General features: G+C 37.4%; 1 long non-coding RNA gene across 1 annotated transcript; it reads left to right on the top strand.

Annotated features, from left to right (window-relative positions):
• Positions 1–10,456: 10,456 nt before the first annotated feature.
• Positions 10,457–11,774, top strand: LOC145005342 (uncharacterized). Its single transcript, XR_013662556.1, has 3 exons — positions 10,457–10,845; positions 10,938–11,309; positions 11,597–11,774. It is a non-coding gene; the product is annotated as an uncharacterized LOC145005342 (long non-coding RNA).
• Positions 11,775–12,751: the final 977 nt, after the last annotated feature.

The following is a 12,751-nucleotide window of genomic DNA, read 5'->3' as shown; positions in this document are numbered from 1 at the left end:
CTTTAGATATTCTTAAAGACAGTGGGATGCAAGGTTGTCGACCTTGTAGCTTTCCGATGGAGCAAAATCTGAAACTAGATCAATGCAAGGATAGTCCTGCTATTGATGCTAGTTAATACCGACGTTTAATTGGAAGACTACTTTATTTACAAGCAACTCGGCCGGACATAGCTTATCCAGTAAACATTCTGAGTCAATTTGTTTCCGATCCAAGGCAAACACACTTGAACTCAGTGCACCGAATTTTACGATATTTAAAGGCAACACCAGGTCAGGGAATATTTTTTCCAAAAGGTGGAGGAATGAATCTTGCGACTTATTGTGATGCAGATTGGCTTGGTTGTCCTGCCACCAGGCGTTCTCGTACCGGGTATTTGATTCTACTTGGAGGTGCGCCCATCTCCTGGAAAACTAAAAAGCAGTCCGTTGTTTCGCGTTCTTCAGCAGAGGCAGAGTATCGAGCCATGGCAACGTCTGTTAGTGAGACTTTGTGGCTACGTTGGTTATTGAAACACTTGGGAGCTCCTCCTGTCGGTCCCACACCTTTGTTTTGTGACAATCAAGCAGCAAGGCACATAGCTAATAATCCTGTGTTCCATGAACGAACTAAGCATGTTGAAATGGATTGTTATTTTGTCCGTGAACGAGTTGAGTCCAAAGAGGTTTGTCCGATGCATGTTCACACTTCACATCAGGTTGCTGATTTATTTACTAAGGCTTTAGGTTCCCAACGTCTTCATTTTTTGCTTAGCAAGTTGGGCATTCGGAACTTACATGCTCCAACTTGAGGGGGAGTAAAGGAATTTGAAGAGTTATCGTCTCCTGGAATATCTAATTTATCCACTAGCTAGTTGTTATCTTTATCCATTAGCTAGTTGTTATCTTTATCTTATTGTTGATCAAGAACTCGTTGTATATAAACCATTTGATAGTTGAATGAAACGTAACTTTAAAACCACTAAAATTTTCATTCTGCAGTGGCCAAGATTAAGTGTATTACAGTTCTATTAGCCATAGTCGCATTTCATGACTATGAAATATGGAAAATGGATGTCAAAACCTCTTTCCTTAATGGAAAGTTGGCTGAGGATGTTTACATGAGTCAGTTAGAGGGTTTTGTCAATACAGAGTACCCTAATAGAGTGTGTAAGCTTGAGAAATCCATTTATGGGTTAAAGCAAGCACCTCGTAGATGGAATCTTTGCTTTGTTGAAAAAGTCAAGGAATTTGGCTTTTTCTATGAGTGAAGATGAATCTTGTATATATGTCAAGGCTAGTGGGAGTATAGTTAGCTTTTTGGTATTGTATGTGGATGACATACTACTTATAGGAAATGACATCCCAACTCTGCAGGAAGTTAAGTCCTGGCTTGGGAAGTGTTTCTCTATGAAGGACCTGGGAGAAGTTGCCTATATTATAGGGATAACGATCTTGAGAGACCGGAGTTAAAGACTAATTAGACTTAGTTAGAGTACCTACTTGGATAAGTTGCTGAAGAGATTCAACATGCAGGACTCCAAGAAAGGAGAGTTACCCATCCAGAGTAACGCCATATTGAGTAAGACACAAAGCCGTAGTACAAAGGCTAAGATAGCATAAATAAGTCGAATACCTTATGCTTCGGCTGTAGGATCGATCATGTATGCTATGACGTGTACTCGACCTGATGTAGCCTTTGTGTTGAGCATGGTTAGCAGGTATCAGGGGAACCCTGGCAAGGCACACTGGACTGCGGTAAAGAATATCCTCAAGTACCTACAGAGGACTAAGGACTGGGTCCTTACCCTCGGTGGGAGTGAATATTTGAGAGTTGTAGGGTATAGTGATGCTAGCTTTCAGACTGATAAGGATAATTTCCGCTCTCCGTCACGCTGGGTCTTTACCCTAAACGGAGAAGCAATTTCTTGGAAGAGTTCCAAGCAAGAGACAGTGGCTGATTCAATTTGCGAATCAGAGTATATAGTAGCTAGCGAGGCAGCAAAGGAGGTGATATGGCTGAAGAACTTCATTGGAGACCTTGGAGTTGTACCAGCTATTAAGGAGCCAATGGAAATTTTATGCGATAATGAAAGTGCTATTGCCTTAGACAAGGAACCAAGGGATCACGGGAGATCCAGACACATCGACAGAAAATACCATTTCATCAGACATCGAATAAAAGAAGGACTCCTCGTGGCAAAAAGGAAATCATCGGATGAGAATCCAGTAGATCCCCTCATGAAGGGACTGACTCGGGTGAAGCATCTCCAGCATACTCGAAGCATAGGGATGAAGGATGATATTAGATTTAGTAGTTAGATAACTTTGAAATTTGTAAAGTGCAATTGACATTAGATGATGAATAAAAGGTGTTTTATTTATGAGTAAAGTGTTGCTATCTCTTGTCAATCGCTTACTATATTTCTTTTGCATGTTTTGACTTCCAGAATAATTATGTTTGGTATATCATATTATTCGAGCCTCCACAGTTGGTCATATGTCAGAAGTAGGTATGAATCAAGATTGTCATGATTGGTTGCAGAGATATAAGGTGTTGGACATGGCTACAACAATCATGAGCGCTCATAAGGTCTGAGCATTGGACTCAACCTACACTCACTGGAATCACTTCATGGAATGTATCTCGAGTGATTGTGAGACGGTAATATCATATAAGTCTTCAAACCTAGATATAATTTATTACGTATGAGTTTGATATGCATTGATTGTACGAAAACGCATTGGTAACTCGATGTTATAAAATGTGCTCTTGTATATAATTCAATGAGTAGTAGAATAAAACATATGAGTCGAAGTTTATATGTTCCTTCTTGGAATAGAAGCTGATATCTGGGCCCCTCGATGATTTTGTTTTGACCTATGTACCGGGACCGGTCAGAACTAAGTTGATGTGTTCAATTAAGTTCTTTGTCAAACAAATCGGAAATCGGGAAACAAACTGCTGGACAATAAGTAAGACATTGTTCAATGTATTTGCCCGGCTGATATCTCGAACAGAGGATTATATGATCACTTATCTTAAATGGCGTATCATCATCTTCTCAGTTCCGAGAGACCTTGAAAGAGCTACGATTTTAGTTCGGTTCCTGAAGTATTACAGTTAGAGTTAGTAGACTTATCCAAGTGGGAGACTGTTGGATAAGGTGTCTAAGTCCATAACTAATTCTGGTATGTATTTGACCCGACCCGGCATGGTCCATTTGGGTTGCATGGCACCAAGCAATTGGATAGACTAAATGAGAGAAATAACACTTTTGGTTTACTAATATATTATAAGTTCTAATATATTAATAATATTATTTAATTAGTTTGATCAAGAATTAATTTAGAATTAATTAAGTGATCAAAAGATAACTAATTAAATATATGGGTTGATTATGTAAATCATCCATAACTTGTATAGTGGGCTAGGAGGCTCCATGAATTATCAAATTGGGTTCCACCCATAGGATGCTCCATGGGAGTTACAAACCCATGGGTCATGGAAATGAAGAGTCATGACACATTAGGGTTTACATGGTGTAACCCTAGATGTGTCAACACTATATAAAGAACATATTATCCACCAAAATCGGCTACACATAAGAAACAAGAGGGCTAGGCCGATTTTAGAAGTGTGTATTCTCTCTAAAGTAATTCCAAAAGCTTTTGGTGTTGTGTGAAGCATTTGAGGCATCACACTTGGGGTGCTAGGCTCACAAGGTTTCAAGGATCATAAGCAACAACAAGGTATGTTATTCTGTCTTTCATTCAAGTTAAAAATTGTTCCCCATGTATGCTAGATAGGAATATAACCTTGGAATTCAACTTTGCATGATTATTAGACAAACATAGATCCAAGGTTATTAGGGTTGCATGTACACTTAGGAGGTGTTACAATGCTCAAAACCCATCAATATATCCGAACCTAGGTATCGAATTAGTCTGACTCCCTGATAGACCTCTCAAACTGAAACAATTGCTAAAACCATGAAACTTATCCACGGAACTATCTATCGAACCTTTGATGATAACAATTCTATAAACACATATGAGATACAAAATACAGACTTCCTCGATTGTCGGGCCGACACATTGCTGCTAAGTGCCCAAAACCTCATCACTTGACCTTCATTCACAAGATAGAGCTATCCTAGAGCGCATACACATAAGCTAGAATCTGAATCCTCCAATTGATGCTTTTAATATACAAATTTCTTAACCCCTCTGCTCCGGAAACAGACCTTGCACGGACCTACTCACGATTCCCAACACAAGTTCCCACCAAAAGCTTGCTAAAAAAAAGGCTACCCATGATACCTCCTTATGGTGCCTTCCTTGAAACCGATGAATATCCATTTGAATTTACCCCTAGTCCCTAATTTGGGCATTACCAGAACCATGAAGAATGATCCTCGAAACACACCAACCGCGACCTTAACCCAAAACCGAACCATATGATGAACCCAAAATCTTAACAACCCTTGACTCTTTGCTATGCCATTACTAACCACAGCTTCATCGAGCAACGATGCTCAAACCACGAACTTATGCGATACATCTAACCCTTATCGGCTCCGGTGCACCCCCACCTGGGCATCCACTCGATACAATGGCCAAGAACTTGATGGATTACGATTGTAGAAGAAATTTCCAACTTGAGAATCACAAATCTACCAATAACTTGCGAAAAACTGGAATTATATTGCATACAACCTGCCGAGACTTTCTAGTAGCTGACCGATACTTCCCTTAATCTTTACTGATTCCCTTATCCAACCAATTGGTTTATGACTTGCCCGATCCCCATAAACGCGTCCACACCCAAAGAACTACATGCATAGTAAATGAACCATTATGATCACTAGACCCACAACCTATGACTGGAATGCTCTCAATAACCATTCGTCATCGCATCATTGGCCTAACACTCTAGTCCTGAAGATGTCCACCTCATTCATTTACCTCTAAGGGACCTAAATGACTCCCTTACACTGCCAACTAAGCACCACTGAACGACTACCGAGCAAAACCTTACCAAAACAATGTTGCACATGATTCGTGGATTGGATAACGATCACAAACTCAGTCAAATTCGAAAAGTATAATCCAAAAGGACCATGCACACAAAGTGAGCCAAATGCTCCAACGCCCTCTTGCCCAGCTCACAAGGACCACCCCCGTATACATACTAAAGAAACCCATAATCTCATCCGAAATGAAAACAAACTTCGGAGATAATCGAAAGGCCACTTTAATCAAAATAGAAAACATCTTCATGATTGGTCAAACAAGACCCTATACTTGTTTGAGACTGAATGTATACCATCACTACACCACTAGCTCGAGAAGACATCCAAGATGATTTTATGAGGTTCCAAAACCTGAGCTTGCTACGAATTGGAATTCCACTTCACCTTTGAGGGTAAACATACCCAAGAACCAAGGGAATGTACATACTGCACTGAAGGGTGGGTGACGCATTCCTTGTTCTTAAATTGTCACCACTTGAATCCTTAAGAGAATTCCCTCTGACAGACGAACTCAACGACCAATGGTCTACGACACTTTGACACCTAAACAAGAGAATGACAACCCACCTGGAGCAGAACATACCAGCCTCTGGAAAGGGTTCACCGATCAACATCTTCCCAACAAATCTAAAATAGCAAACCGAATAGCGAACTGACATAACCCTCAATCACTGACGCTTAACCTGAGAATCCTAATTCCACCCCTCCATACTTAGAACATGAACCACCGCATACTGGTGGTGAAACCAAAACATCTCCCACACAACTCAACCAGGTACAACCATACTTGGCCATGGAAGGAATATCATCCCCAGAACGATCCTGTAGATATGGATCAAGTGAAGCCCAATTAAACCCAGAATTTCAGCTGAAAACCTATGACTTTCCCATAATAACCACTTACAAAGCATAGGCATATACCGAATTACAATCCAAACATACACCCCTTGTTTGCAACCCACATGACAGTCCGGCACCTGGCTTTCCCATCACCCAAGAATACGGCCCTTCTTGGATTAGAAGCTGACATATGGGCCCCTCGATGATTTTGTTTTGACCTATGTATCGGGACCGGCCAGAACTAAGTTGATGTGTTCAATTAAGTTCTTTTTCAAACAAATCGTAAATTGGGAAACAAACTGCTGGACAATAAGTAAGACATTGTTCCATGTATTTGTCCGGCTGATATCTAGAACAAATGATTATATGATCACTTATATTAAATGGCGTATGATCATCGTCTCAATTCCGAGAGACCTTGAAAGAGCTACGATTGTTGTTCAGTTCCTGAAGTATTACAGTTATAGTTATTAGGCTTATCCAAGTGGGAGACTATTGGATAAGGTTTCTAAGTCCATAACTATTTCTGGTATATACTTGACCCGACCCAGCAGGGTCCATTTGGGTTGCATGGTACCAAGCAATTGGATAGTCTAAATGAAAGAAATATTACTTGTGGTTTATTAATATATTATAAGTTCTAATATATTAATAATATTATTTAATTAGTTTGATCAAGAATTAATTTAGAATTAATTAAGTGATCAAAAGATAACTAATTAGATATATGGGTTGATTATGTAAATCATCCATATCTTCTATAGTGGGCTAAGAGGTTCCATGGATTATTAAGTTGGGTTCCACCCATAGGATGCTCCATGGGAGTTACAAACCCATGGGTCATGGAAATGAAGAGTCATGACACATTAGGGTTTACATGGTGTAACCCTAGATGTGTCAACACTATATAAAGAACATATTCTCCACCAAAATCGGCTACACATAAGAAACAAGAGGGCTAGGCTGATTTTTGAAGTGTGTATTCTCTCCAAAGTCATTCCAAAAGCATTTGGTTTTGTGTGAAGCATTTGAGGCATCACACTTGGGGTGCTAGGCTCACAAGGTTTCAAGGATCATAAGCAACAATAAGGTATGTTATTCTATCTTTCATTCAAGTTAAGAATTGTTCCCCATGTATGCTAGATAGGAATATAACCTTGGAATTAAACTTTGCATGATTATTAGACAAACATAGATCCAAGGTTATTAGGGTTGCATGTACACTTAGGAAGTGTTAGAATGCTCAAAACCCATCAATATATCCGAACCTAGGTATCGACAGATATGGAACCACTACCTCAAACCATGGTATCCAGCCATGCTATCTTCTTTGACCAGTCCCTAGAATCCCCAAAATCTTCCTTGAATTGAGTATGGATCCTATGCTTCCAGTAGTACGGGCCCACTACTATCTTCCACACCTATCCATACTTTCCTCAAGAATCATCTCGGATCCTCTAATACCTAGTCACAAAATACTCCTAAAACCTGCTCAACAATGAAACACCTGCACTAGAATACTCCCTACGCTATCCTAGGGTTACACACTGCTTTGCCATCAGCTACTAAAGAAATCCTCACAACGTCAATTAGCTATTCCATGAATACAATCACATGCAACAAAGCTCAGATAATCATTCGAGTAACAGACTCATTCCTACAACAGTTGGACTTAGATAAGAGCTACACAACAAGGTAAAATCTGTCACTCTAAGATTATCCAACCTTTCTCACATGTGATTTGACATATTCACTTAATAGCTAACTCAAATCACTCATGAGTTCCACAAAGCATAAAGCAAGAAACATTTGTACAGAGAAGCCGAATGGTACTAAAATGCAATAAAATATGACAGATCCTCCTACGAAATCCTCGATCTCAAACTCCCAACACCACAGTGCACCTTTTCCCTGCTCCCACTCTATCAAGAGTGGATGATCATTCATCGTGCTAATCCGCTACAAATTGAGCACCTTTTAAGGAAACCACTTCCTCCTCATCTAATAACATGATTGGTAGGCTGGCCCCATACTACTCACCATACCACTAATTGTCAGGCGACTCTCTAGTGGTGCCAGGCGACTTTCGCATGAATACAATCACATGCCCCATAATTTAAACAATTTTAGGCTAAAAGATTTAATCCCACAACGGTTGAAATCAGACAAGAGCTGTGTAGCAGGACCAAACGCCCCACCGTAAGATTCTTTAAGCCATGTAGCATGTGACGTAGCATATCCACTCAATAGTCAGATCACACACGAAAGAGTCACAGAACAGCTAAACAAGGGAACTCTATAAAAACTATGGCACCACATAATCAGAAAATTCTATCATGCAATTCATGAAGATCCCTAGCCTATCACTAGTATGTTGTTCTAACATATCATAACATAATGTCAAATACCGTGTGGTAATTTAGGGTCAACTTACTGGCTCCGGCTGATCGTACATATCACATCGTCCTTGATTCTTTTGAAAACTGTTTGAAAATTGTTTTAAAAAGCTTTTTTCTTAATTTTAGATTGGATTCGCACGAGTGTTACTCCAGTTCACTCAAACCAAGGCTCTGATACCAACTTGTAACATCCATAAAAATTCATAAAATGTAAACTTTTCAAAACAACCCTTTTTCTAAAGAAGTGTTTACAAAACCCTTGTTCCCAAACCATTATTTAAAAATAAGAATCGATTTCAACAAAATTTTCAAAAGATTCACATTATCAGAGCTTCACAGAAATCATAAGTCCAAAACGCGAGGATATGTACGATCACGCCTTCACGTTGTCACGGTCTACCAAAGTACATGAAACCATAAACCGAAACTATAAACATGAAGCTTAGTGAGTTCCCCCAAAGTACCAACACCCAATCAGATAACATATACAAATACCACCATAGTGTGGGTCCAATCAACCATCAGGTTGGAATACCCTATGCCCTCAACCATCAGGTTGGAATGCCAACATACTATGGGTACTGTCAACCATCGGGTCGGAATACCCCAGGCCCTCAACCATCAGGTTGGAATGCCAACATACTATGGGTCTAATCATCCTCGAGATGGAATACAATCGGGCCTATTCAAACATCGGGTTGGAATGCCCTGGCCTGTTGGCTTATGCACAAAGTAGTGAAGCCTCAACCATCAACCAAACATGTACACATATAACATATAATCTTATGGAAGTCTACAACCAGAAAAACAGATCTGCATATCACTAAGCATAGCAACATCCTATCTACCATGATACTGATCTAAACAATCATAGAATCATAGCAACATCCTATCTACCAAGATACCGATCTAACAGATCATAACAACGTAGCAATATCCTATCTACCAGGATACCGATCTAATAGATCATAGTAGTACCCAATCGAAAGATAAATTGTGATAACAATCCAAAGGGATGAAAGATCTAGTATGCCCAAGAGTCATTATAGAATGATATTGCTAATAATATATGATCATATAGGGTCACACCATATAGCAAGTTACCGTCAATTGATTATTTATTTAATTTGATTATTAATACATATATCAACACTTGTATTTAGTTGGAAAATTATCATTTTATGGAAATAATATTTTACTAGTTGGGAATTTATTATTTATAAAAAATATATTTATTAGAGAAATAACAACTTATGAAACATATCATAAAGTATGATTATTTATAAGTTATATTTATATCTTAATAAACTAGTTGGAGTTTATTTATATAAAAGGTAGTGTTATATAAAAGAGATATTTATATAAGACTAGTTACATGTTATATATATTGGAATCACTTTTATAAAAGATGAGGCTTTTATAAAAAGATGGAATATATATATATATATATATATATATATATATATATATATATATATATATATATATATATATATATATATATATATATATATATAATTAAATGAGAACACATAAAAGGTTGAGAACGCAATAACAGATCTGAACCATTTAAATAGTTTGATCTAAGGTTATTATTAAACGGGCAATTTATGAAAAATTCTAAAATTACGGGCATTAAAGTGTAAATTTTAAATTGCCAGAAGGGCATAATAGGAACTGCAAATTTACCTATTTCCTACAATTTCTCACCCTCTCTCCTCTTTCCTTTCATAATCCCGTATCTTTATCTCCCTCGCTCTCTCTCTCTCTCTCTCTCTCTAGGGTTTCAAAATAAACGCTTCTCTCAATGAATTCGGTTCCCTTTTCTTCCCTCTCATCCCATCGATCGATCCACTGCTGTCTTACCCCAACTTCATGTTTGAATCCACGTATCGAATCAGCGACACTAGATTCTAGTTCCATGACAATCATCGACGATCCGACATCGGCTTCCGCTTCAGAAGAAGAATTGGGGCCCATCAAATTTTAAGACAAAGTCTTAAAAGCAAGGAAATGGATTTTGGGCCATTGAATTTTAATTGAATGGTGTGGATTATGTTATTGGTAATCCTTGTTAAGTGTTTTAAATCAATCACAAGACATGTACAAGTATTTAGAAAGAGTGTACAAGTCTTAAAGCTTCTATAACTCAATCTAACTTACACGGATTGATGATCAGCGATTTCACTCGAATTGAAGAGTCACGACCATTTCCTCTATTTTTCCCTAACCCTAACTTCCCCCAATATATTTTCACTCGAATCATTTCCTCAAAAGCCTACCTTCACCACCTAGATTGTTCTTTACCAAAACTACCAGTTACACCGCCTTCCCTAATAGCCGCCAATGCGTCCATTCGGCCTACACACACCCTAAAACCTATCTAATTTCAGATGCGACATTTATCACTTGATGCCATCCTCACCACTTAATACTACCTTCAACATATGTAAACAACTACCACCGATCTCTATCTATGTATGCAACGAATCTGTAAATCACCACAAGTATACAACTGGACCATGCCACTACACCACTGAACGTCACCGCACCACTCAACGCCACCTTACCAAATCTAAACAACCACCATCGAGGTATCTCTCTAGATATTCAGCTATCGCCTCTTCTTTGTCATCTTTATTTCAGTTACAAGACCTCATTTTATAACTTCTTCCATAATTTAAAGGGGCGAGTAGCACGGAGGGAAGATTAAAGGGTTAGTGATGAAGGAAATATAATATGGGATACATTCGTACCCACCTACTTCTAACACGACCACCTCCTTATTCGGCTTACACCTCACTAAACACCATCACTACAAGGGTTGATGGCCTCCATCGTCTTCTTCAACGCTATCAATACACTATGTTCCTCCCTAAATAGAAACCCTAGATGTGGATACAACATCAAAGCTTCGATGTTCTAACCAACGTCACACCAGAACATCTCCGTACACGGCGGTCTCCGTTTCTTGAAACCATATCCTCAATACACCTAAAATCCTTTTTTTTTTTTTATCTCTCTTTAAAACCCCTAAACGAATTTCCAAATCATCAAGGTCTTTATTTCTATCCTTCTAGATTGATGTATGTTTAACTGTGTGTGGGTGTGTGTTTGTATGTTGATTTGTCGATCTGGTTTTGTTTACTAACCCTATAAAGGTTTATTTTCGTGATCTTTTTTTCATTTGTTGCAGCTTTGGATGTTGGAAATATGTCTATTTGAATGCAATTTGCGTTATGATCATTTTTTTGTTCACCATTAAATATCAATTCTTTTTGTTCATCTTTATGTTTAGAAAGAAGACCCGTAGCTACAAGCTGACATGACATTTATTGGTTGCAGGAAAAGCAAGTGATGATAAAGAGAGGAACTGATGGTTATTAGAATTTTTATTTTACTTACTATAAATTTACAACTATTAATTCATGTTCATTATTTTTTAGTATATTGTTCTTTAAGTTTTATCAGATGTTTGAAGTCATGTTTGAAGTTTACAGTTTGGGTGTGTGTTTCTTATTAAACCGAAAATTCCCATATTTTTAGTGTAGCTTATTTGTTGCTCTAATTTCATTTTAGGTTTTTAGAATTACTATTTTTATACGTGGGTTTTGATTGCTTAAGAGTTATATTTATGTTTTGTATGACTTAGAATTTGATTTTTATACATAGAAATCTAACAAGTTCATATGATTCAACAAACTTTTGTATATTTATGAGATTCAAACATGTATTTGATTTTGTGTTTTCTCTTATTTGGACCCACTTTATCCTCTGATATTTTATTTTTTTCCTTTTGAAAGTTGAATAAAACTGGAATTGAAAACTCCAATTATATGAAAGTTGGATGTTTTTTAATATATTTGAAGAGTTTTCCAACTTTAATATTACTTCAGTACGTTCTATTTTGATATAGAATTATAGAATCTATTTTTAGGTTGATTAGTGTTTTATGCAGTCACTAAAGCGATGTTTTTTGGTTTGGTTTTGGATATGATGGCACTTGAATGATTTAGGGGTTTACTTAGTTCTTCATGAAGCCTGCTAGTAATTCTCTGTCAAGATCAGTATACATTAGGGCTTTATTTTTTTAACTAAACTTATTGTCTATAAATAGTAAAGGTGATATATTAATTAGTAGGGAAAAAAGGAAAAAAAAATACGTGCACAATGGTAACAGGAAATAATAAGGTTGTGGTTTTGATTCGTTGATGAATCTTAAAACTTTGTTCAAAGATTAAACTATTATGTTGGATATATAATATCTAAATTACCGAAGAATACATTTGTTTCAATAGGATATATAATTACAAATGTTATAGGTTAATAATCTTTGATTATTTTTTTAATGCTTAGATTTATGGAAAATTGTCATTTTTGGAGAGATCTTTTGAGATTTATATAGAAAATAAAACCTTACAAACATCGTGACTCATTATAGCTCCAAAAAGCTTGAGGCTTAATATTGTTGTCGACTCATTATAGCTCCAAAAAGCTTGA

This window comes from Lactuca saligna, chromosome 7 (genome assembly GCF_052625555.1).
Source record: "Lactuca saligna cultivar CGN05327 chromosome 7, ASM5262555v1, whole genome shotgun sequence".
Taxonomy (NCBI): domain Eukaryota; kingdom Viridiplantae; phylum Streptophyta; class Magnoliopsida; order Asterales; family Asteraceae; genus Lactuca; species Lactuca saligna.
This window is presented reverse-complemented; position numbering and strand designations above follow the sequence as displayed.